This window comes from Aricia agestis, chromosome 11 (genome assembly GCF_905147365.1).
Source record: "Aricia agestis chromosome 11, ilAriAges1.1, whole genome shotgun sequence".
NCBI classification, from domain to species: domain Eukaryota; kingdom Metazoa; phylum Arthropoda; class Insecta; order Lepidoptera; family Lycaenidae; genus Aricia; species Aricia agestis.
This window is the reverse complement of record NC_056416.1, coordinates 6,635,611-6,661,067: the sequence shown is the minus strand read 5'-3', so window position 1 is coordinate 6,661,067 and position 25,457 is coordinate 6,635,611. Positions and strand designations below refer to the sequence as shown.

General features: G+C 36.3%; 1 protein-coding gene across 7 annotated transcripts in view; it reads left to right on the top strand.

Moving 5' to 3' along the window:
- LOC121731550 (diacylglycerol lipase-beta) overlaps positions 1-25,457 on the top strand; it is a 128,569-nt gene that overhangs the window by 50,528 nt on the left and 52,584 nt on the right. Inside the window, exon 1 of one of the 7 annotated variants that reach the window (XM_042121026.1) lies at positions 16,325-16,347. The exons of the other annotated variants lie outside the window; for them this stretch is intronic. The gene's annotated coding sequence lies outside the window, so the exon portion shown is untranslated. Of the gene's footprint in view, positions 1-16,324; positions 16,348-25,457 lie in introns of those variants that run through there. 7 annotated transcript variants of the gene reach the window in all.

Below are 25,457 nucleotides of genomic sequence, written 5' to 3'. Positions count from 1 at the left end.
GTTGGGCAAGCGTTATCGCGATGTAAGAGACGTACGGCGCCATCTAGTATGATTTTTTGGAACTAACTTAATTTGAACAAATTTTCGTATTTTCACCCCCTTACAACCCTTTTTTCCTGTAAAAAAGTAGCCTATGTCCTTTCTCAGGCTACTGACTGAGATAGGATATCTGTATACAAAATTTTATTACAATCGGTTCGGTAGTTTTGGCGTGAAAGCGAGACAGACAGAGATACTTTCGCATTTATAATATTATAGTATAGATAACCAAAACAACAATATTGAAATATCGTTAACCACTTACAACATACACAACAATAATTTGTTCAGCTGGTAACCTTCGTCGCCGATCGATTAGGGTTAATTACTTCAGCTCTCGATTCCTTTGAAACTGCGAGTGTACAAGCGCTACCGAATTATTCGGTGATATTTCGCCAATATGCGGTCCAATCAGCAAATCGATTTTGCGAAATTGTTGAACGGAAATTCGTACTTAAGGTTTTAGACACTTTAAAACGTGTAATTACTATTTGCACACTTTAGGCTGGCCGCTAACGCACGTTTTCCGTATTTGATTTCTGAATTCGTTTTCCGTGTTGGGAATTCCGTCAGACTAGCGCAAACTTCGTTTTTTTCGCGCGAACCCGTTGGCTTGCTCTTAATTCATTAAGAGGATTCCACACCGCCGTTTTTCCATACAAACGCTGTCCCCTGTTTCCTCCCTGGATAATGCCGGTAGAGTTATGATTTTTTTCCTGAATATCTATGGCCACTATTAGCATGTTCCTATGTTTTCTTTTTTTTCATAATTTTATTATTAAAAAAGATAAGAACGTCCGAAAACCCAAAAAAATGGCAAGATTTTTCTCTGTGTTCAAACACCCAGAAAACAAAACTGGCTAAAATATACAAAAAAAAATAAAACATAGGAACACAGCACAAGCCATGCTTTAATTCTTAATGAAAAAAGTACTTAAATCGGTTAAGTTTTGGAGAAGGAATCAGCGGACAAGGAATCGAAGATTTTCTGTTCTTTTATTAGAACTTTTGTCGTGTTGTCTCTATCGCGCTCTGCGGTGGGAGACTTGAGATTGGTGAGACAGCAATACATTTTCAAATAACTATTTTCAATTTCTCTGGCCCCTGGTGTATCCTCTTAAGAGCAAGCCAGCGGGTTCGCGCGAAAAAATATGTGTGGAATTCGTTCCGTACGCATACGGAGAAAAACGAATATATTTTCTACTGATTCCATACATTCGTATTTCCGAATACGGACGACGAATTCGGAAATCGCATACGGAAAACGTATGTATGCGGCCGGCCTTAGAACTTATTCCTGCGTACCTAAAATTGTGTATAACATATTTATTTTTAAACACTCGATTTATTTCTGAAAATAGGTCACGTGTTCCACGTCCATCACAACAAATTACTATTCGATGAGCACGCGCACGATTTTTGTTACTTTTTGTAAGGTAACTAGGTAGTATAATTTGAAAGTATACGTAATGCCTCTTACACTGTTTTTTGTGAAGGTGGCAGGTTTCATTGAGTTTCATTATTTTATAGTGCTCTCATAACACATGAGCACCCTATTCATTCTCGTTTAAACCTGTTACCTACCTTCTTGGACGGGTGATGGTCAAATAAAAAGTCGGTCCCTCAACAAACTATAATTTCTTTTTATAAGACAATGTATATAATATGTAACGATTTATTTAAATAGCGGCGCGGTCCCACTGCACTGTCATTACAGATGCTTGTGACAACGCGGAGTAGCCGCCAAAGTCCAAACCGCGCGTTCAAGCGGACGCATATAAAACCAGATTTCAGCCTAAGCTCAGTAGTCTAATATTTATTATACGAAGCTAAGATCAACAGCTAAGATCCACAGTAAAATATTTTCAAAGCTGTAATATTAATACTCTCTGAGCTCGGACGATTTGCACAATCAATCATCATTATCAGACATCAGTCGAGTGGTTTTCGCGAGCCATTTGTTTATACTATCGCGATCGTCGTGTTCAAACGTAAAACTGGAGCTTCGAGGCGCCGCGCCACCCACGCGGTAGAAATGTAGTTAAATAAACAAAATGGATGATTTAAAACCGCGTGGGTCGCTCGTCATATTATGACAATGTGTAATCCACTGGGGAAACAAATCCAGGGACCAAAACGTGTCAGCTAGCTGGATTAAACTGTCTGGTTTTGCGTGGAATTAAAAATTATTAGTATTTCTTCCCAAGCTTTCGTAAGCCAGGCAAGGGACTGATCTCTCGTCAGTCTTTAAAATAGGAGGTGACCCAACTGACGCCGACGCACTTTGGGGGCAGGCGGTCGATGAAGTGTGACATGGTATGACAAGGAGGGGCCTAAAGGTCATGAAAATCGTGTGACGAACTTTATTCCGGTGTGAATTGAGCCTTAATCCATACTTAGCATTTTACATAAATGCTAAAATATGTCTGTCTGTCTGTTATCTCTTCACGTTCAAACCGCGGAACCGATTTTACTGAAATTTGGTATGGAGATAGTTTGAGTCCCGAGAAAGGACATAGGATACTTTTTATCACGGAAAATGTACGGTGGCCGCGAGATAACGAATTTTAGCGCAACGGAGTTGCGGGTGTTATCTTAATTATCTCGCTTTATAAATATCACAATTCACACCTCAAATTGGATGAATATTATATTCGCACCTGATAGGACATAAATATTTCGCCAACGTTTACTGTTAAACGATCACTCCGCTTTACGAGCCAATAGCAATAAATCTTCATAGACCGATCGAATCCGATCGATAAACAACTCGGAATGTGGAAAACTTTAACAAAAACATGTTAAAGGAAAGTTTCTGTTATTAGGCCGAGTTCAATAACTGTTCGATCGTTTGAGGCCTAAAAAGTCGAAACCTGCATATTTCCCCTTATTCCCATCCCAATTTTGCCTTAGCGATTTAAATTTGGGTGCGGTCTATACTTTAACGACACTATCCCCCATTTTTCTTTTGTTTTTCTTTCACTCAGTATCATTTTTGATGTGGGAGAGCCGTGCTTCGGCACGAATGGGCCGGCTCGACCGGAGAAATACCACGTCCTCGCAGAAAACCGGCGTGAAACAGCGCTTGCGCTGTGTTTCGCCGAGTGAGTGAGTTTACCGGAGGCCCAATCCCCTACCCTCCCTTATTCCTTTCCCTTTCCATCCCTACCTTCCCCTATTACCCTATTCCCTCTCCAAGGGCCGGCAACGCACCTGCAGCTCTTCTGATGCTGCGAGTGTCCATGGGCGACGGAAGTTGCTTTCCATCAGGTGACCCGTTTGCTCGTTTACCCCCTTATTTCATAAAAAAAATCTTTTCAATTTTGGGAGAACTGATTTATATGTTCGTTGAGGTTCGTTGTCAGTTTTTTTTAATAAAAAATCTTTTACCACTCAAACTAAAAGTGAGATTATAATAATGACTTCCACGAATTATTCTGTTACGAACTAACAAGTTGCGAAATATGAAACCGCTAAAATCAGCTGATTCATGTAACCACATTGCACGTTGCAACAGGAGCATTTTTGTAATAACCCAAAATATATCAGTATGTCTTATAATTTCTTGCTTGCTGCTTTTTTATTTCTTTATTATCATCTAAAGAAGCAATATTAACTGACTTACTTTTAAATACTTTTTTAAAAAAGACAGAGAAAGGTTTGTAGAGATGGATAGTTAATTTTTCCCGTAAAATGCGTGCTCTATCTCAACATTTTCTTTTCACATTTTCAAAGAGCAAGAACTCTACTTACGCACTCTTAGCGGGTCCCTAGATGATCAATTTTATTGAGCAATAACACTTATTATATAAATAAATAAATAAAATTGTTATTGACCGTCTAGGGTTAAGGCGGGGATTAATCTCAATCCAAAACGATAACCTTGCACACAACCAAAGACCAAGCGTCGCATACGCATCGCAATAAGATTCATTTTAGCTTAGCATAAAACTGTAATTACTCGGGCGGATCTTCTCTATTTTTCATATTTTTTTTTAATATCTTTGGAAATAAATATTAAGAAACAAAATTGTTCGGTTAAAGAGATTTTAATATAGATTTACTAATAATTTATTCAAATAAAATGTATAATTATCCTAGTTAATACAAGTATATTTCGATGAAATAGATTTTTATCGGAGGTGAGTATGTAAATTAATTACAGCCAAAGTATTACGTTTTATTAAAATGTTTATGGTTTAAGGTATTTTAAATATTGTGCTTTATATCTCATATTTTTTAACACTTCGTTATTATATTGGAACTAGGTAAACCGGGAGTCACGGAATAACAAATTGTGGTTTATCCTCGCCTTAATATTGAACGCCCGTCTTTCAATGTTATTGTTTAATAAATTGTTCAATACTATTGTAGGTCTAGGGGCCCGCTAAGCTAGACTAGATTATATAGAAAAAAAACTATTTACTTAATAGAATATGTTATAGAAAAAAACAGAGCAAAGTCGTACAGAAGTTAAAACTAGAATATTTAATACATCGATTGGCGATTAGTGATTACCCTTGGCTCTACTTTCGACAAAACAATTATACGCGTTCCTATTATTGCCTTCCTGGATTGAGTAACACATCAAAATTACTTTTATCATTATTAAAGCAATCATTAGTTCCTTTCAAACAATCAAAATAATAACGTAACGTTTATGGCCTGTTAATTTTTTATTTTTGGAACAAAACGCAATAGTTATTTTTCAAGTACATTTCTCAATTTTCGAGATGGACTTACTCATTTAAAATGTTAATAAACGACACAAATCTCAAAACAAAATGTAGTAGTAATAGAGTTATATCGATATATTAATGTAGAGCCCGACTCTACATGCTATAAGCCAGCGGCGTGCACAGGAATCTGACACAGGGTAAGCAGTGTAGTCAGTACTCGGTCACTGAACAAAATCTAACCTTAAGAGGATTCCACACCGCCATTTTTTCCATACAAACGTTGTCCCCTGTTTCCTCCCTGGATAATGCTAGTAGAGTTATAATTTTTTTCCTGAATATCTACGGCCACTAATGCAATGTCCCTATGTTTTCTTTTTTTTCATAATTTAATTATTAAATAAGATATGAACGTTCAAAAACCCAAAAAAATGGCCAGATTTTCCACTGTGTTCAAACGTCCAGAAAACAGATTTGGATAGATTATACAAAAAAAGCAAAACATAGGAACACAGCTCAAGCCTTTTTTTAATCTTTAATGAAAAAAGTACTTAAATCGGTTAAGTTTTGGAGAAGGAATCAGGGGACAACGAATCGTCGATTTTCTGGATTTTCTGCAGTTGTCTCTATCGCGTTCTGCGGTATAGGCTTGAGGTAAGGGAGACAGCTATAGATATTACACGTACTTTTTTTTCATTTCTCTAGCCGCTGTGGTATCCTCTTAATGGTATTACTAACTGGCATAATGAATCCAGGCAACAAGCTGCAAAGACTAATTTCCAGATTGTTATCACGGCCTATATAAGCCGGCCGGCCAGAAAAAAATCTTAATAGCGCGATCTAGCTTACGTCGACAACGCAGCTAGCGACATCTATTGATAACATTGTGAACTTATTACTTTTAACAGTCACAAAAACTATTTCTTTTATATAGATTTTAGCATAGCCAACAGAACGTTCCGATGTAAATATCATGTAGATGCAAGATTTGTGCCACCTCAAATATCTTATAAAAATCAAAAAACGCACTTCTTAATATTAAACTGTTAAATGTACTTAAGTATTTGAAACTTTCAAATTAATGTTAAAATGAAAAAATCTTCTTAGAAAACTATCTAGTTAATATACTGGCGCAACTAAAAATAATATGTAACAGACAACAGCGCTCAATCACATGGAAAAAACAAATGGCCTTGAATGGCCTCCCAAAACAAAACATTTCTGCTATGTAATCAAATGATAACCTTACTAAACAAGAATGCATAATGTGCATACGTAATTATTTAATTAGATTTCCGTCTATTATTTTTACTCGGATTATAGGCAACGAACATTATCCGATAACTCCCGAGCGCCGCGCGCCGCCGGCCACCTCCAGTGATGCCAACTCTTCAAAAAATTTCCCCCTAAAGCAACTTGAAAACCCACTGAATTTCAATCAGAACTCCCCAACTAGAATTCAAATATAATTTATCACTTGCGGTGCTTTCCACTAAGAGATCAAAACGCTGAAAATACTACTTCAGCCGACCGAAATTGTTGTGGTCGCGGCGAAAACCACGAAAAAAAATACGGCGAAAAAAAATAGTACTAAAAACGAAATAAATAAGTATAAATTTTTGCTTCAAAAATTTTACGCCCAAGAATATCCCTAAATATTTTTACTCCCTAAAATACTCACTGTATATTTATTTTTCTCCTACTAAAAGTGGGAAATTCCTATAGCTGGCTACACTGCTGGGCTCTGCCGCAGGACTTTCAGTACAAATATTCATGTTTGTGTGCGTTGACGAACTGTGTACGGACACGAAAATCTTAACGCATGCATAAGCCTAGGGTCTGCCGCGCGCGGGCTGCATGCCTTGACCTTGAGCCATACCTCGCGATCATACCTAGATCATACCTAGTCGATCGCGTTCGCACTTCGCACCTTCGATGCTATTTTATAAATTTAGGCGTTTTAAATGTATTCATTTTAATTTTTTTCTACTATATTTTTTACTATTAATATTTAATAATTAACGTCATGAGTCATCTAAAACGTACGAAATTTAAATTAAAATATCTGTGAATGGCAAGTAATGCACTGCACTCCTTGAATACCTACTATATAGCCGTTCAATCAAACAGCTAGCCCTTTTGACTGAACAACGCCATTCAATCACACGTCTAGCTTTTATATTGAATATTTTAGTCGCTCAAAACGTTCAACACTACAGCTGATTCAAAAGCCGCCGTCTAATTGAAGTAGTTCAGCGTGCACCGCTGCGGCTATAGGTGCGTTTTATTTACAATATGGCGTCAACTAGCAGGTGTTTGTTGGTGTTTGTGGTTGTTTTTCGGAAAGAAAGTAGTTAATAAAAGTTACAAGTGTTATTAAAGAGACAAAAATCGTATTACACATACGAGTGAATCAAAATTTCAACAAATATTCGAGGAGAAATTACGGGATTATGAAATGGATGGTCGCAGCCCACCGGAAAAGGGGGTTCGGGGGGCACAGCCCCCCGTCAAAACAAAAACAAACACAATCCAGAAAGTCCAAAAGTTGGTTAGGTTAGGTTAGAACTTAGACCACAACACAGAGGGAGCCGAGCGAGCGCAGCGAGCGTGCTGCGGCAGCAGCCGGCGACCGTCGTCAAACAAAAGGGGGGCTCGGGGGGCGCAGCCCCCCGTCAAAACAAAAACAAACACAATCCAGAAAGTGCAAAAGTTAGTTAGGTTAGAACTGTGACTGTGCTGCGGCAGCAGCTGGCGACCGCCACAAAACACGCCTCAGAATTTTTTATTTTTACTTATTGCATTAAACTTTTGGTCACCCCTTAAACTCTTAATCCAAGAATAATCTTTCAATAAAATACAAAAAGTTTTCCTATTCTCCCAAATTACATATTAAGCTAATGGTCGCCCTAGTTAATTTGCCATTAAACCAGTTGGCTAAGCGTCGTCTAGCTGTAGTGTTGAACGTTGTAGTCAACAATTCGGCTAAACGACGTATAGCCGTGTGATTGAATGGCGTTGTTCAGTCAAAGGGCTAGCTGTTTGATTGAACGGCTATTTAAACCAGTCGGCTGCGACATGTATATTATGTACTAAGAACACAAATAAAATAAAAAAAATATTATTTATTGATATGAATAAATAATTAGGTAATCATATGTTATAATAAGAAGATTCCCCAAAGACTCTTAAGTCTAAAAAATAAATTAACTTCCTCTGGGAGTTAATACACTCTACTTGTAAGTTGTACATCTGTAAATAATATTTCGGTTAAAATCTGAATTTCTATCTGAAATGTTCTCTGCGTTAATAGAATACATGCATGAAATTTGTCCATAATATGTACAATATGGGGTTCCCCCTGAGGACTTTTGTCCGCTGCCGCCGTCACCGGGACGTCACCGACAAAAATTCATATAGGGTAAAATGACTAGTGACTGGACAGTACCAGTCATTAATCAAAGCACAAAAACACAATATTTATTAGGGTTGCTTTAAAAACCGCCTGTTTTTTTAAATAATAGAACGCCTAATTTTAAATAAAAACAGGTAGTTGAAAGCAATCTTAATAAATATAGTGTTTTTGAGCTCTGTCTAATGACTGGTAAGTGGTACTGTCCAATCACTAGTCATGTTTACACTAAAATGCCACGTTATTACCTAGGGCCTAGGCTATAAGGTTTTGTTTTCTACCGACATTGTTGGTCTGGCTACCCATGCCGCCGCTGCTTAGTGCTTTGTAGTGGCGTAGACTCTACGCCGTAGAGCAAAATGAAACCTATGGCCTAGGTCAGGGACGGCGAACCTTTTCGTATTAATGTGTCCTTTTTCTGAAGAAATCTTTAGAAACGTGCCATTCAGTATTTTTGTGATCCGATGCGTATTTCAAAATTTTCCTAATTTAATGCTTGCTATGCAGAGGAGGATCTTATAATGTTTATTGTTGTTAAAATAATTTCGATACTAGTTTTGTGATAGCGTGCTCCAAATTTTATGTATCGTGACACTGGTGACACGCGTGCCATTGGTTCGCCATTACTGGCCTAGGGTAAAGGTTTTGTTTTCTACCGGCTTTGGTCTAGCGACCCATGCCGCCGCTACTTTGTAGTTGCGTAGAGCAAAATGTAGAGCAAAATAAATCTATAAAGTTGCATTTTATATGAATTTCTGTCGGTGACGTCCCGGTGTCGTCCCGGTGACGGCGGCGGTGGCCGGTGGACAACCGCCCTGGGACGCGGGGTGGAATCTAATAACGCGATATTGTACGTAACAAGTTGCAGGCTTTATTCAATTACGTAAGCAATATACGAGAAAAGCAGATTACGGCTAATAGTTTTACGGTTGTGTTTATTTTCGTAACGCTGTGTAATGATTGTGTAATACGCTTATTTAATTTGCTTGCGGTTTTTGCTGAGGGTAACATTTTTTAGCATTTTATAATAAGTATATAATATAACGAGACGATGGGTGACTTGCCTGAAACGCAATACATGTGTCTCGTCTTTTCTCGTCTCGTTTAGTGAACTGACCCTTTAAATTGAAACTAGTTCAGAAATTATTGAAGTGAAAACTTCTTTAGCGGCGTTGAGCACTTTTGTGGGGTGGGTAAAAACTGTGAAACTAGCGTCAGATTCTTGTGCTGATCGAAAAACCGTAAGACGGTTGGATAGTAGTGTTGTAACATCGAAATCGATTAATCGATTATTCGAACAATCGATTGTTTTTTTTTCGATTGTCGATATTTTTAATCGATTTTAAGGGTTTCGATTAATTAAAAAAATCGATTTTTTAAAAACGATTTTCATAAAAAATGGGTTAAAAAAATTGTAAGGGTTTCGATTACTTAAAAAAATCGATTTTTTTTTAAATCGATTTTCATAAAAAGTGGATTAAAAATTTCATCGATTGTAAGGGTTTGGATTAATTAAAAAAATCGATTTTTAAAAAATCGATTTTCATAAAAAATGGGTTAAAAAAATAATGCACAACGTTAATAATCAAGTTTTCACTTCTGCCGGCACTCCCGGAGTGCAACCCGTCTTTTTTAGGGTTCCGTAGCCAAATGGCAAAAAACGGAACCCTTATAGATTCGTCATGTCTGTCTGTCTGTCTGTCTGTCTGTCTGTCCGTCCGTATGTCACAGCCACTTTTCTCCGAAACTATAAGAGCTATATACTATTGAAACTTGGTAAGTAGATGTAATCTGTGAACCGCTTCAAGATTTTGATACAAAAATGGAAAAAATATTAAAAATTTTAGGGGTCCCCATAGATACAACTGAAACGAAATTTTTTTTTTCATCTAACCTATGCGTGTGGGGTATCTATGGAATGGTCTTAAAAAATCATATTGAGGTTTCTAATATCATTTTTGAGAGACACTCTTCCAAAGTGGTAAAATGTGTCCCCCCCCCCTCTAACTTCTAAAGATAAGTCTAAAAAAATATATATGATGTACATTACTACAAAAACTACCAACGAAAATTGGTTCGAACGAGATCTAGCCAGTAGTTTTTTTTATACGTCATAAATGGTAAACCTTAATTTAACTTTCATTAAATCAACTGAAATTTGAAAATAAATCAAAAACCTCTTAATTTCATAAAAACAAACCGTATTGCTGCTGCGGAACCCTTTATGGGCGAGTCCAACTCGCACTTGGCCGGTTTTTTTTTAATAGTAATTGTACTTAGGGTGGGTTGCACCGAGGCGTAGTTATAGTTAAGGTTAAGGTTATCGTCAAATTGGGCGTCCATTATATGGACTTTTACTAGAGATTTGACAGTTCATTTGACATTTTATTATGGTTTTAAAAGTAAGTTGGTGCAACCCGCCCAGAATGTAGAAAAACATTGCCTACATATCATTTATCCTACATATTATAACTTATCCTTGTGGGTACACAGAAAAAAGCCTCCTAGCATTCATTTAAATGTATCAATTTAATGTGATAAAACATTATTAACGCTTTTAGCTAGTGTGTAATCTATAAAATAGGTACCATCGAGGAAGTTGATTCCTATGCATTGGGCATTGTCCAAAAAAAATCACATGTACTTTTTATATTTTTTTTCGTTAAAATAGAGTATTTTAAGAATATAAATTAAATAATTTTGAAATTCATTGGCTAGGTTTTTCTCAATAAATTTTTAAAGTTTCGCTCTGACGTCATCATCGGCCGCCAATCGACCTCTGCATATGTTTTAAATTTCCTTTCAATCTTATTTATAATGGCTGGTTCGTCAAATGCACGTTCTCATTATGTGAAAGCTGATACGAGAAGCTCACCAAAAGTTGGAAACGTAACGTTGGTCGAATTTATTGCTAATTTAACGCCATTGAAGGTCAAACAAAGGTTAAACGTATTTGTTCAAAAATATAAGTAACTAATGGGTATTTTTTTCGTTTATGTACAGAAAAACGATCCCTGACCTTATTCCTCGAAATGTTTTTGTAATGAGCAAAATTAAAAAAAAATGGACAATCCCCATTGACAGACCAACGTTATTTGGTCGAATATGTCAATTCAATGTTAATTAGTGATCTGTCAGCTGGGTTTGACGTAACGCAACCAAACTACTTAGGTCCCCGATTTGCATAGGAATCAACTTCTCTGATAGTACATATTATTTTAAAGTTGACTAGACACCTCGACTAGGGAACTAACTATAGAAGCAGGTGCCTTGTAAATTCCAGTGTGTACTAAATACTTATAAACAAAGCTAACCTCTTAGCATCTTAGCAGTATTCGCGTTAAAACAGTAGTCTCCAAAGTTCGTCCTTGGCCGGATTTCAAGGCGTGACCTCATAGTTCAGCGCATGAAATATAACTGTTAGCGTTGTTTTGTACTAGAGTAGTAGAGTATTTGCATCTGTTATTATTTATTTCCCATTTCAATTCATTTTTAACCGTCGATAAAACCGTAAAAAAAAATCGTCAACTTGAAAACCCGATCCGGGTTCTCAAGTTGACGATTTTTTTTGACAACAAAAAAAAACTCAACATTTTGTAGGAGCTTAGTAAGGGTCTTGACTCTTGAGCTGCTTTATGCTCCCAAGTTTAGGGTCTCTTGCAAACATAAACAACGGCACATTTTTTGTATCAAAATTTTAGATAAAAAAATTGTTTATCCCATTATTTACGGAAGTAGTAATTTAAAATGTATTATTAGAAGTATATTTCCAATATCTAGTACTAGCTGTTGCCCGCGACTTCGTCCGCGTGGACTTCAGTTTATAGCGCGCGATGTCAACAAAATTGGTGTCAAAAGCTTTTATAAAAAAACCCTGGTACCCCTTAAATCAATACAGCTGTGCAGTGTGCACACAATAAGTACTTCATTTTTGTATATTAAACTTTATATTTTATGCCAAATTTTAAAGCTTATTAAATTAAATTGCCCCCCAATTACACAACTTTACCCATAAACTATTTATCATTGATAGGTTTAGCCCCAATTTCACCAACGTCTGTTAGTGTTAACAGCTTGTTAAAATGTCCTGTCTTCTCTTTCATTCATATGAAAAACGAAACAGCTAACGTGATACTAATTCGAGCATTAACTTTAACAGTCGTTGGTGAAATTTGGTCTTAAGGTTACGTCACTGCCTGCACAGATAAAGTACTGAGTTATTTAATACCGTAGAATAGATATAACAATCGAAAAAAATCGAAACTTAAATGTAAGATGATACCACCTCTTATAGAAAGACTTTTGAGCAAGCGTCAGCGCGATGTAGAAGACGCACGGCGCCATCTATTATGAATTTTTTGAACAAATTTACGACCCTTACAACCCTTTTTTCCAGTAAAAAAGTAGCCTATGTCCTTTCTCAGGCTTTAGACTATCAGTATACAAAATTTCATTACAATCGGTTCGGTAGTTTTGGCGTTTGGCGTGAAAGCGAGACTGACAGACAGACAGACAGACAGAGATACTTTCGCATTTATAATATTAGTATAGATTATGTGCACACTGCACAGCTGTTTAGGGTATTTTGATTAATTAAGGGCCGCGCTACACCGGAATGGCAGCGGCGAGGCGAGCACTTTCAGCGCTGCCATTCCGGTGTAGCGCGCTGCGCGGCCCTAAGAGGGGTACCACTTACCAGGGTTTTAAAAAGTTTTTAAATTTGACACAAATTTTGTTGACACCGCGGGCTATAAACTAAAGTCCACGCGGACGAAGTCGCAGGCAACAGCTAGTTATGAATAAAAACATTAATATATAATAAAGTAGGTATGATTAGTTCTGTTATAATAATGAAGTAAAAAATAAAGCGCCATCTGTTTTCATATATTAGAATTAAAATGTTGATTGCATTGATATATTTTCTGGATGGAATATAGGCCAACACGGTACACTCGAACTCCTTAGAAATGCAGTAGGAGTTCTATAAGATAAGATAGATTGATTATTATTATAGCAAGTGATAATATTATTAAACATAATATTCTAACGTATTAAAAACTATAAACAAAAACATATAGTATAATATTTATAGTATGATTATGTATAGTATGATTAGTTCTTATGTTACAATGAAGTAAAAAATAAAAGCGCCATCTGTTGAATCGTATTAGAACTAAAATGTTCATTGCATCGATATATTTCTAGATTTTTTATAATATTATACATAAAATATATTTAAGATTTTTGAAATATTATTTTAATACACATCCAAGACCCAGGAACATTGAAAACTTTTTGTTCCGCCTGCGGGACTCGAACCCAGGACCCCCGGGATGAGCGCTGGCCACGCGCAATGCGAAGTAATTTTCATCGATATTTTCATGGAAATAAGATATTTTCCCACATCAAAATGTAGCCTATGTCCTTTCTCAGACTCTAGAATAACTGTGTACAAAATTTCATTGTAATCGGTTCAGTAGTTTTGGCGTGAAAGCGAGACAGACAGACAGAGATACTTTCGCATTTATAATATTAGTATAGATTATGTGCACACTGCACAGCTGTTTAGGGTATTTTGATTAATTAAGGGCCGCGCTACACCGGAATGGCAGCGGCGAGGCGAGCACTTTCAGCGCTGCCATTCCGGTGTAGCGCGCTGCGCGGCCCTAAGAGGGGTACCACTTACCAGGGTTTTAAAAAGTTTTTAAATTTGACACAAATTTTGTTGACACCGCGGGCTATAAACTAAAGTCCACGCGGACGAAGTCGCAGGCAACAGCTAGTTATGAATAAATAATTAGTATAGAAGTATAGATAAACAGGATAACTGAATGAAATCGCCGTGAAGGCCAAAGTACAATTATTACTAATTATAAATACTTAACCAGCACAAGGTTACAAGTACTTTGGATTTCCGTTCTTTTGCTGTGTGTAAGATGAAAAACAAAACGAAAGTATTTCACGCTCTGTAGAATTTTCTTGTGCTGTAACAGAAGAATTTGGTTAAATTATTTATTATGATTAAAGTTACAGCACAAATAATAATAAGCTTTGTGGCAATAGCATATAATTTATGATATATTATACCAATGTTTTCACGCTATACGGTAGCACTCAGCAATGCTCGTGCCGCATCTAAGACACGTGGTAGACCCATGCTTCGGCACTAATGGGCCGGCTCGACCGGAGAAATACCACGGGCTCACAGAAAACCGGCGTGAAACAGCGCTTGCGCTGTGTTTCGCCGAGTGAGTGAGTTTGCCGGAGGCCCTATTCCCTACCCTTCCCTTCTCTATTCCCTTCCTTGCCTTCCCTACCCTGTAATCCTATTCCCTCTTAAAAGGCCGGCAACGCAGGTGCGTTGCCGGCAAAATCAGAAGAGCTGCAGGTGCAGCTCTTCTGATTTTGCTTGTGTCCATGGGTAACGGTAGTTGCTTTTCATCAGGTGACCCCTTTGCTCTTTTGCCTCCTTATTTCATAAAAAAAACGTTTGTCAACATTTGTGTCAAAATTCTGATATTAAGGCGCAACATGCCCGATTTTGAGGTCCGTCAGGGTAAAGATTTCTAGCAGATTGGTCAGATTATTTACTGCATTTGATACTAGAGACATGCGCCCTCTGCTCCGAACTCTGGTCAGTGATCGATTATATAATATAACCTAAAAAATTTCTTATAAATCTTTTAACTTTTCGTTAAAGCTTTAACTTTTCGAGGCTAGCCATAAAAAACACTAGTGAATAGATAAACTGTTGCCAAAATATATAAACCCTTAAAAATACCTTTAAAACCTAGTTTTGTCTAGCCATTAGGTTTATTACAAGCATTTAAACTATAAGAGGATATTTATTTCTTTATCCAGGTCATTAATTAGGTATTGAGCTAATTACTATTGTGATAAGTGGTTCAACCTTCAAGAATGATAAGTGTTGTAAGTACCAGTTTTACCCTCGTTATTGTTATATTAAACTATTTTTATAATTAATCTTATATCTTTAAACGAGCAATTCTTGTATATATATATATATATATATATATATCATATATATATATATATATATATATATATATATATATATATATATATATATATATATATATATATATATATATGTATATACTATATATATATATATATATATATAATTAGAATCTCGGAATCGGCTCCAACGATTTTCATGAAATTTAGTAAATAGGGGGTTTCGGGGGCGATAAATCGATCTAGCTAGGAATCATTTTCAGAAAATGTCTTTTTATTCGTGTTTTATCGATAATCGATAAACTGAAAAATCTATTGGCGAATAATAATACTATTTTGTTAGCAACTAATTGTTTTAACGACCAGCAGATGGCGTTATTAAATAACACTAAGTCAATGAGTGTTTGCTATACCGAGCAAAGCTCGGTCATCCAGGTACTAGTTTAATTATGTATACCAATTAGTCTTCATTATTTCCTTTATAAACCCAGACTATAACCTAGGTCCTAGACTAGCACAAGTAGGCTTCGGAGTATCTGTAGGTTATTTTCATTTTGTTGTGTTATGTGTAGGCACAGAATACATATTAGTGTAGGTGCGTACAGCACACAACACTATGGCACAAGAGCCAACGATAGCTAGGCCTTCCTCATTTTAAGACAGTTTGTCCGTGGCCTAATGGGTAGACCTTCAGTTCGCACTCCTAGAAGGTGCAGGTTCGAACCCGGGTGGAGGCGTGTACCTATGAGACATTTTCTGATCTCAAGTACATAATACAGACGACGCTCGTACGGGGAAGGAAAACATCGTGAGGAAACCAGCACATAGTTGGTCCCAGACATATTGACTAGTTCTTTCCTCTGGACTAGGCCGACTATGATGCGAGAATGCCGTATGCGCTTGGGCAACCATACGGACATTTAAAAAATCTTGTCCCAGGCACTACAGTATTTAAGGAGTGGTTGCTTCGCCCTGAAAAATACTGTATAAATCATCCACAACGGATGTAAAGGTCCAGTTAGCATGTCCCTCGAGCTCCCTGAGATCATGTCAAAGGGTTATCGTGGTTGGATACCTCTGTCGATCCTGGCGACACAGGAGAGACAGTGGTGGGGATGTGAGCTGGGCCAAAGCCCGTAAAAAAATTCTCATTATATAAAAATTTCCTTTACATGACTTACATAGAAGCAAGAACGACCACCGACTACCGCAGCAAGAATCGAGCTTCATACTTTATCGAAGGTTAGATAGACCTTCAGTAGCTCTACCATGATTTTAAAGCTATAGTATTTATCGATACTCGATACCGACTACGTAAATATTTAGTATGGCGGTATCGAGTATCGATATTCGATAAATACTATGGCTTTAAACTCTTGGTAGAGCTACTGAACTGAAAACCCCTAAAGTAACTGCGACGGAAACTGCATAGTTCCTAGTCGTTTCTACCGTTTCTATCATATGCAGTAAAACTATAGACCTTCAGTAGCTCTACCATGACTTTAAAGCTATAGTATTTATCGATACTCGATACCTACTACGTAAATATTTAGTATGGCGGTATCGAGTATCGATATTCGATAAATACTATAGCTTTAAAGTCATGGTAGAGCTACTGAACTGAAAACCCCTAAAGTAACCGCGACGGAAACTGCATAGTTCCTAGTCGTTTCTACCGTTTCTATCATATGCAGTAAAACTATAGACCTTCAGTAGCTCTACCATGACTTTAAAGCTATAGTATTTATCGATACTCGATACCTACTACGTAAATATTTAGTATGGCGGTATCGAGTATCGATATTCGATAAATACTATAGCTTTAAAGTCATGGTAGAGCTACTGAACTGAAAACCCCTAAAGTAACCGCGACGGAAACTGCATAGTTCCTAGTCGTTTCTACCGTTTCTATCATATGCAGTAAAACTTATAGCTTTTGTAAAATGACCAAAGTCTGGTTGGCTATCACTCCACTAGTAGGTTACTCACTGCTTTCCAATGACCACTAGTACTGGTGAGTTACTTGCGCCAGTAACTACCACCAGGCACCAACTACGTTGACGTTCCGCGCTATAAAATTCGTCTGACCTCGATGCGGAGCGCTCGCATGAGTTTTGTTCATGTTGTAATCGTGCCATTTCTATCTTACTCAAAATCTAGTTGAGTAAATTCTACAGTCTTTTTTTTATGAAATAAAAGGGCAATGAGCAAACGGGTCATCTGATGGAAAGCAACTACCGTCGCCCATGGACATTCACAGCATCAGAAGAGCTGCAGGTGCGTTGCTGGCCTTTTAAGAGGGAATACGCTCTCTTCTTCTTGAAAGTCTCCGTGACGATGACTAGTAAGCGGAGCGCTCGCATGAGTTTTGTTCATGTTGTAATCGTGTCATTTCTATCTTACTCAAAATCTAGTTGAGTAAATTCTACAGTCTTTTTTTATGAAATAAAAGGGCAATGAGCAAACGGGTCATCTGATGGAATGCAACTACCGTCGCCCATGGACATTCACAGCATCAGAAGAGCTGCAGGTGCGTTGCTGGCCTTTTAAGAGGGAATACGCTCTCTTCTTGAAAGTCTCCGTGACGATGACTAGTAAGTTACTAGACACCCGCAACTCCTTTGCGCTGAAAATAATTTGCGCGGTAACCGTACATTTTTCCGCAACATAATCTATCTCGGGATTCAAAGTTTCTGTTTCCCAAATTTCATCAAAATCGGTTCAGCGGTTTAAGCGTGAATAGGACAGACACACTTCATTTTAACTTATGGATGTTGCCCGCTACTGTTTTGGCGCAGAAATTCAAGTCTCGCGAAACAAGTGGGTTTCCCGGACTCAAAGTTAAGGCTAAATTAAAAATTCACAAGAAATTTAGTTTTTGAAGATGTGTCAACTACATCAGATATATTATAGATCTATGTATTCCGAAATTTAGGTAAAACAAATTCGGCTATGATAGCTAACACTTCTCTTGATTTAAGCGATAATTTATTATTTAATTTAATGTTCTGTTATAATGAATAAGGGCATTGAGCTAAGTTCTGAGACATAACAATTCGGAGGCCAGAGTAATTTATACACGTCGATAAATTTTATTTTATCACGAAATAAAAATTAGTATGAAATATTGTTATGAGTTATGACCTGCCGCGCCGTTCTTTTGTATTCTGTGTAAAAAATTGAGTTAATACTTAAATATTATAAAAAGTTAAAGGTTAAGTTTTTGCTTGCGCCTCTAGCCGCCTAAATAGTAAATACAGCCCACGGGAACACAGAACACTACATTTTTATGGGTTAAAAGGAGGCTAGAGTATGTGTTAATCTCGCAGTGTAAAATTTATCGCAGCCGGACTTTAAAATACCGCAAACATCAATGATATTCTATTTATACAGATCTGTTACGTTCATACTATTTTTCGGCTTAAATCTCTTCCGAACAACATTGACAAATTTGACAGATAAGTGAAACAAAAGATACGAAATGCCATTTACATAAAAGAGACAGACTAAATGAAAGACGACCCAATTGGGTCGTATTTGAAGCTTCAAAACGCGCGCGGTAGTAACATATCTGCTTTGAGTTTTTTATTATTATATCATTGGCAAACATATAAAGAGCAGTTAAACTTAAATAGGTATAAACAATCTACAGTAAATTGTTGACGTCTTTAATTTCGCTAAATGCCAGTCTTAGTACGGGATCCCTAGAACAAATTATTTTAATTACTATCAAGTTAAATTTTTGTAAGTAGCTTCATTTTGATAAAACGAACAACATTTTTATTTGCGAAAAATCTCGAAAGTGGTAGCTAACAGAGATACAAAGGATTTCATACTTTGACTTAATGGTCCTAAAATATGGATTGCTCTATTTGTAGGACAATGTTACTCTTAAATTATATTTAAACTATGATTAACCTATCAATATACAAAAAATCAGCTCGTTAGGGTTCCGTTATAGGTTCTGTAATCAACAAAACTTGGTTGACTACTGAACCCTAAAACGGAACCGATTTTTTGTATATTGATAGGTTAATAGTTAAGAGTAACATTGTCCTACCAATAGAACAATCCATATTTCAGTACCATCAAGTCAAAGTATGAATTCCTTTCTATTTCTGTTAGCTACCACTTTCAAGATTTTTTGCAAATAAAAATGTTGTTCGTCTTATAAAAATGAAGCTACTCACAAAAAATTAGCGCTTGATAGTAATAAAAATTGTTCTAGGGCTCCCGTACTATCTAGTCAGCGAAAGTTGGTCAGATACATTGTGCTTTACCACGATGCGAACTGGCGGCCATTGACCCCGCAGCTGACGTCAATGCATGCAATCTCAGATTCCTTTGATTACACAATTCATAACTGGAACACGAATCCCTGCTGAAAATAGATATGTAATATGTATGTACCTACATAAAGTAGAAAATGAGAATTTTCAATCTAGCCTATTATAAAAAAACCTACACCGGTTTCGCTGACGGTGGCTGGTTTCATTGAAACCAGGCCAGGTACGCAGAAGTAATTTTATAGTGCCTAAGTGTGTGCGCAGTACACAGGACAGGAGCACTGTCCATTTCTTTACTCTCATAATTCTATGTACTATGTAGTAATCTTTTCAATCACGTATCCGTGTCATAATCTCCTTAACACTGCACTGCAATAAAACTTATCGTACGAGTACACAGTTCACTGATTACATATTTTGATAACGTGAAAAGTATTTAAAATATTTGGCGTTATTTATAGTTAATAATACGTTGCAACTGAAATTGCCCATTACAAGATTATGTTACTAGCTGACTAGCTGATGATGCCCAGGTAACTCCGTTGCACCAGAATTCGTTTATCACGCGGGAACCGTACATTTCTCTGAGATAAAAAGTATCTCCGTACCAAATTTCAAATCATCATCAGCAAAATCGGTTCAGTGGCTTGGGCGTGAAGAGGTAACTGACAGACAGACACACTTCAGCGTCTATAATATTAGTATGAAATATGGATAGACTTACAAGAATCTTGTTGCACTGTACTGGCATGAGTTTTGTACGGGGACAAAGGATCAACGGCTCTCAAAAGGCCCTAGGTTTAGCTTTTATTTCGGCGACATACAATACTTAGATCATAATATTGATAAAAGTGCTATAGAATGTAGACGTGGTAAAATGTGTCTATATCAGCTATATAGCTGATAATATAGACACATTTTACGAAACTCCACCCTGAAGGTGGAGGGTGGAGTTTCGTAAAATGTGTCTTAGGTGTCATGTGTCTATGTGTAAGGTTATAATTATAATATTATTGGATATTTATTATTTACTTATAATAAAAGTTTTAATATAAAATAATTTCTCTTTAGACTGACTCAATTCCAAATTCCAATACTAATAATACGCGGATGATGTAACGAAGGGATGAAATTACAAGAATTCCAGCAATATTGTATTATTACTTTTGCTGGTTGTTTATTAAACATCGCAATATCTCGTGTGAGCAGACATAATGTTAATAAGGATTTCTCGTTGAATTACAAATATTTAAGATATTCTGCAAGAGATAAGATAATATCTACGAAATTAAATCTTTTATGTTTTGATTAACATGCATTCCATATTGGGCCATTAGTATGGTATTCTAGCTGCCCATATTATATTACTTCGTAGGGTCAAGACATAAATATATTAGTGACAGCTAACTAATGCTGACTCTGATAATGAGTAGATATTAATAATATTAAAGCATTTGGACATAAAAATATACAACCAATCTTGTGACATAAATTATGAACATGCTAGACGTGATAAAGTTATATTACCTTTGAAGCCTGTCGCCCGTAGACAATCGCAATACCAGAGGAATTTTAAGTCCTTGAGTGCTGCTTCCTTATCCTTACAATCCCTAGGCTAAAAAACACAGCGTTGCAGCGTCTTGTCGCAAAAACAACCAATGCATCACAGACATAGATTGCATGTAGATTTTACTGTGTGGCAACCACAGGCATGGATCAAGATAGATACCGCATGTCGCTCCATTTGTATGAAAACGAGCGTCCCACTTTTTTATAGCTACAGTGTCGTACCGATGATAAGAAAAGTGCCCATTATCTAGGCCAACGTTTCTATTTGAATTTCTACAGCTCAATACGGCACTTTTAGGCATTTAGGCATTTTTAAAATTCCGATTGACGTTCGATTCCGATAGCAGACTAAAGAACAGACTTTTGAAAGACGAGCATTGCTCGTCGTTTGGGAGCGCGATATGCACTGATCTCCATTATACAAGTACGCTGGATCTATGATACCCACTTTTTTTTGTGCCATTTGAAGCGGAATCAGCGCCCCCATTATTAGGGTAGAGAACTAAATTTGACGTAACCACTGGTAACCATGCATGTATTTTAATTCTCTATGGCTTAATCGTTCGAATTGTTTTCGTGTTTTTAAAGTGTTTTAAAAGGTTTTACGCGATTAAGTAATACTAGCTATTTGACCGAGCTTTGCTCGGTATTTGATGAAAATGACATTTTCTAAAAATGATTCCTAGCTAGATCGATTTATCGCCCCCGAAACCCCCTATTTACTAAATTTCATGAAAATCGTTGGAGCCGATTCCGAGATTCCAATTATATATATTTATATATATATACACGAATTGCTCGTTTAAATATATAAGATATATGTAAATAAGTGGTGGTAGTTCATAGTTAAAGTATGAAAAGGTGTATGTTATCTAAAACACGGTACAAAAAGGGATGTGGGGTTACATTTCACAAGTAAGTGATTTTAATAGCTCATTTCTACGATATTAAACTTTTATTGATAATATAGGTACTTAAAAATGTGGCACTAATCTTATTATACCGTATTCACCACATATTTACGTTTGTTTTACCGATTTTTGATAAACAATAAAATTCAATAGTGCTGGAGTTTTCTGTCGATAAAACTTATCGATATCTATAATAATTGTATTGAAATCTCCGATAACCGATTTTTATTATCAAATACATATTATGCTCTTAAAATAGACAGGTTTCCGTCTGACGAAGGAAGACTGGAATTATGGTTAAAAAAAATTGAAAAGCTTGGTTGGCGTCCGAAAATTGCTACTACCGCTTGCCGTTACTATTTGAAGTGTACAAACGTTCTCTGTGAAAATACAAGGCGCAAAACTACCATTTGATCGTGATTATGTTTGGAAAAATTATTTCAGCGTCTACTCTTTCTTGACAGACTGCAACTGTGTAACGGTAACTAATAAAATATAATGTTAAAGTATCGCACATATATTTTTATTATTTATAAATACCTTACCTACTCCACCCCAATAAAAAAATGTATTTATTTATGAATCGCATTATCCAATAAGTTAATTTCCCTCGGACTTCTGCAATCAGCGCCAAAATGGCGAAAATCAAATGAGATAAAGTAAATCGATAAAAATTGTCTTGCTAGATCCATAAATAAATAGGGAACTTTTATATTATTACTAGACTTTCCGCGCGGCTTCTCCCACGTAAATATCTAATTACACAGACAAATTGGTCCACAAAAAATAGCCTATATAATCCTTCACGTTATACATTCCCCCACTTTTTCCACATTTTTCTCTATTTCTTAGCTTCTATTAGTCTCAGCGTGATAAAATATATAAAATGGGCTGTCTAACACTGAAATAATTGTTCAAATTGGACCAGCAGTTCCTGAGATTAGAGCGTTCAAACAAACAAACTCTTCCGCTTTATAATATTACTACTAGCTGTTGCCCGCGACTTCGTCCGCGTGGACTTTAGTTTATAGCGCACGGTGTCAACAAAATTTGTGTCAAATTTAAAAACTTTAAAACCCTGGTAAGTGGTACCCCTCTTAGGGCCGCGCTACACCGGATTGGCAGCGCTGAAAGTGCTCGCCTCGCCGCTGCCATTCCGGTGTAGCGCGGCCCTTAATTAATCAAAATACCCAAAAACAGCTGTGCAGTGTGCACATAATCTATACTAATATTATAAATGCTAAAGTATCTCTGTCTGTGTGTCAGTCTCGCTTTCACGCCAAACGCCAAAACTACCGAACCGATTGTAATGAATTTTTGTACTCATACAGATAGTCTAAAGCCTGAGAAAGGACATAGGCTACTTTTTTACTGGAAAAAAGGGTTGTCAGGGGGTGAAAATGCGTAAATTTGTTCAAATTAAGTTAGTTCCAAAAATTCATAATAGATGGCGCCGTGCGTCTTCTACATCGCGCTGACGCTTGCTCAAAAGTCTTTATATAAGAGGTGGTATCATCTTACATTTAAGTTTCGATTTTTTTCGATTGTTATATCTATTCTACGGTATGAAATAACTCAGTACTTTATCTGTGCAGTGACGTAACCTTAAACCTATCAATAATAAATAGTTTATGGGTAAAGTTGTGTAATTGGGGGCTAAATAAGCTTTAAAATTTGGCATAAAATATAAAGTTTAATATAAAAAAATGAAATACTTATTGTGTGCACACTGCACAGCTGTATTGATTTAAGGGGTACCAGGGTTTTTTTATAAAAGCTTTTGACACCAATTTTGTTGACATCGCGCTTTATAAACTGAAGTCCACGCGGGCAACAGCTAGTAACTAATAAGTATGATTGTTCTATGTTACAATGAAGTAAAAAATAAAACGCCATCTGTTGAATCGTATTAGAACTAAAATGTTCATTGCATCGATATATTTCTGGATTTTTTATAATATTATACATAAAATATATTTAAGTAAAAAATAAAAGGCCATCTGTTTTTATATATTAGAATTGAAATGTTGATTGCATTGATATATTTTCTGGATGGAATATAGGCCAACACGCCGGTACACTTGAACTCCTTTATTTTAGAGCGCCTTCTGTTTTCAACTTGTCACATATATTAGAAATGCAGAAGGAGTTCTATAAGATAAGATAGATTGATTATTATTATACGTGATAATATTATTAAACATAATATTCTAACGTATTAAAAACTATAAACAAAAACATAATAACTAATAAGTATGATTAGTTCTATGTTACAATGAAGTAAAAAATAAAACGCCATCTGTTGAATCGTATTAGAACTAAAATGTTCATTGCATCGATATATTTCTGGATTTTTTATAATATTATACATAAAATATGTTTAAGATTTTTGAAATTTTATTTTAATACACATCCAAGTCCCAGGAACATTGAAAACTTTTTGTTCCGCCTGCGGGACTCGAACCCAGGACCCCCGCGATGAGCGCTGGCCACGCGCAATGCGAATTCATTTTCATCGATATTTTCATGGAAATATGATATTTTCCCACATCAAAATGTAGCCTATGTCCTTTCTCAGACTCTAGAATAACTGTGTACAAAATTTCATTGCAATCGGTTCAGTAGTTTTGGCGTGAAAGCGAGACAGACATACAGACAGACAGACAGACAGAGATACTTTCGCATTTATAATATTAGTATGGATATGATGAGATTAGTTAGGGTTTAATCACACAGAACACTTATTCAGCTTTGTTCAGCTTTAATACGATACACTGTAGCACTACTTTGATAATATTAGAAATGAAATAAGAAAATACAATACAACAAAGTTTTCGTTAGAAGCTTATCTTAAGTTTTGTTTTTAGTTTTTCGTAGTGCTAACTGCTAAAAATAAATGGATTATAGATAGGTACTGCTACTTCACGTTATCTACGTATGAAATCGTTGTTAATTTATTACGCCTATCTAAATTACGGAGAGGAAGTCTGTAATCTTTAATACAAATATGTAGCGTTTGTATTATTCAATTTCATATTTTTGTCCTAATGGTCGGCATTATCTGAATCTGGAAACATTTCATCGATAATAGAAAAGACAGTTGTACATCACTAGCGCCAATATGGCGACATGATGGCGACTTTCAAACGTCATTTTTACATCAAATTTAGTTCCTATCCCTAATAATGGGGGAGCTGATTCCGCTTCAAATAGGCACAAAAAATAGCTGTCATTTCAAAGGGTATCATCAGTCCAGCGTACTTGTATAATGGAGGTCAGTGGCAATATGGCACGCGAAACACATAATATGCGGTATATATCATGATCTATGTCTGTGGCGGCAACGTAACGCAGTTTTGTGGCTTGGCCCTGGCCTCAACTTACTCAATCAGTGAAATATAACATAATTTTGCGTAGTTTTACGCTAGTTCTGTGTAAGTCCGTGTCGGGGTAGTTCCCGAACCGGTGGTAGGCCTCATGTTGACGCGACGTTCTATAAGTGTTAACTTTGTTAACCTACTTAGAAATAAATATTGTTTATTTCATTTTCATTTCATTTGGACTCATTCTTATTTCAAAAACTTTT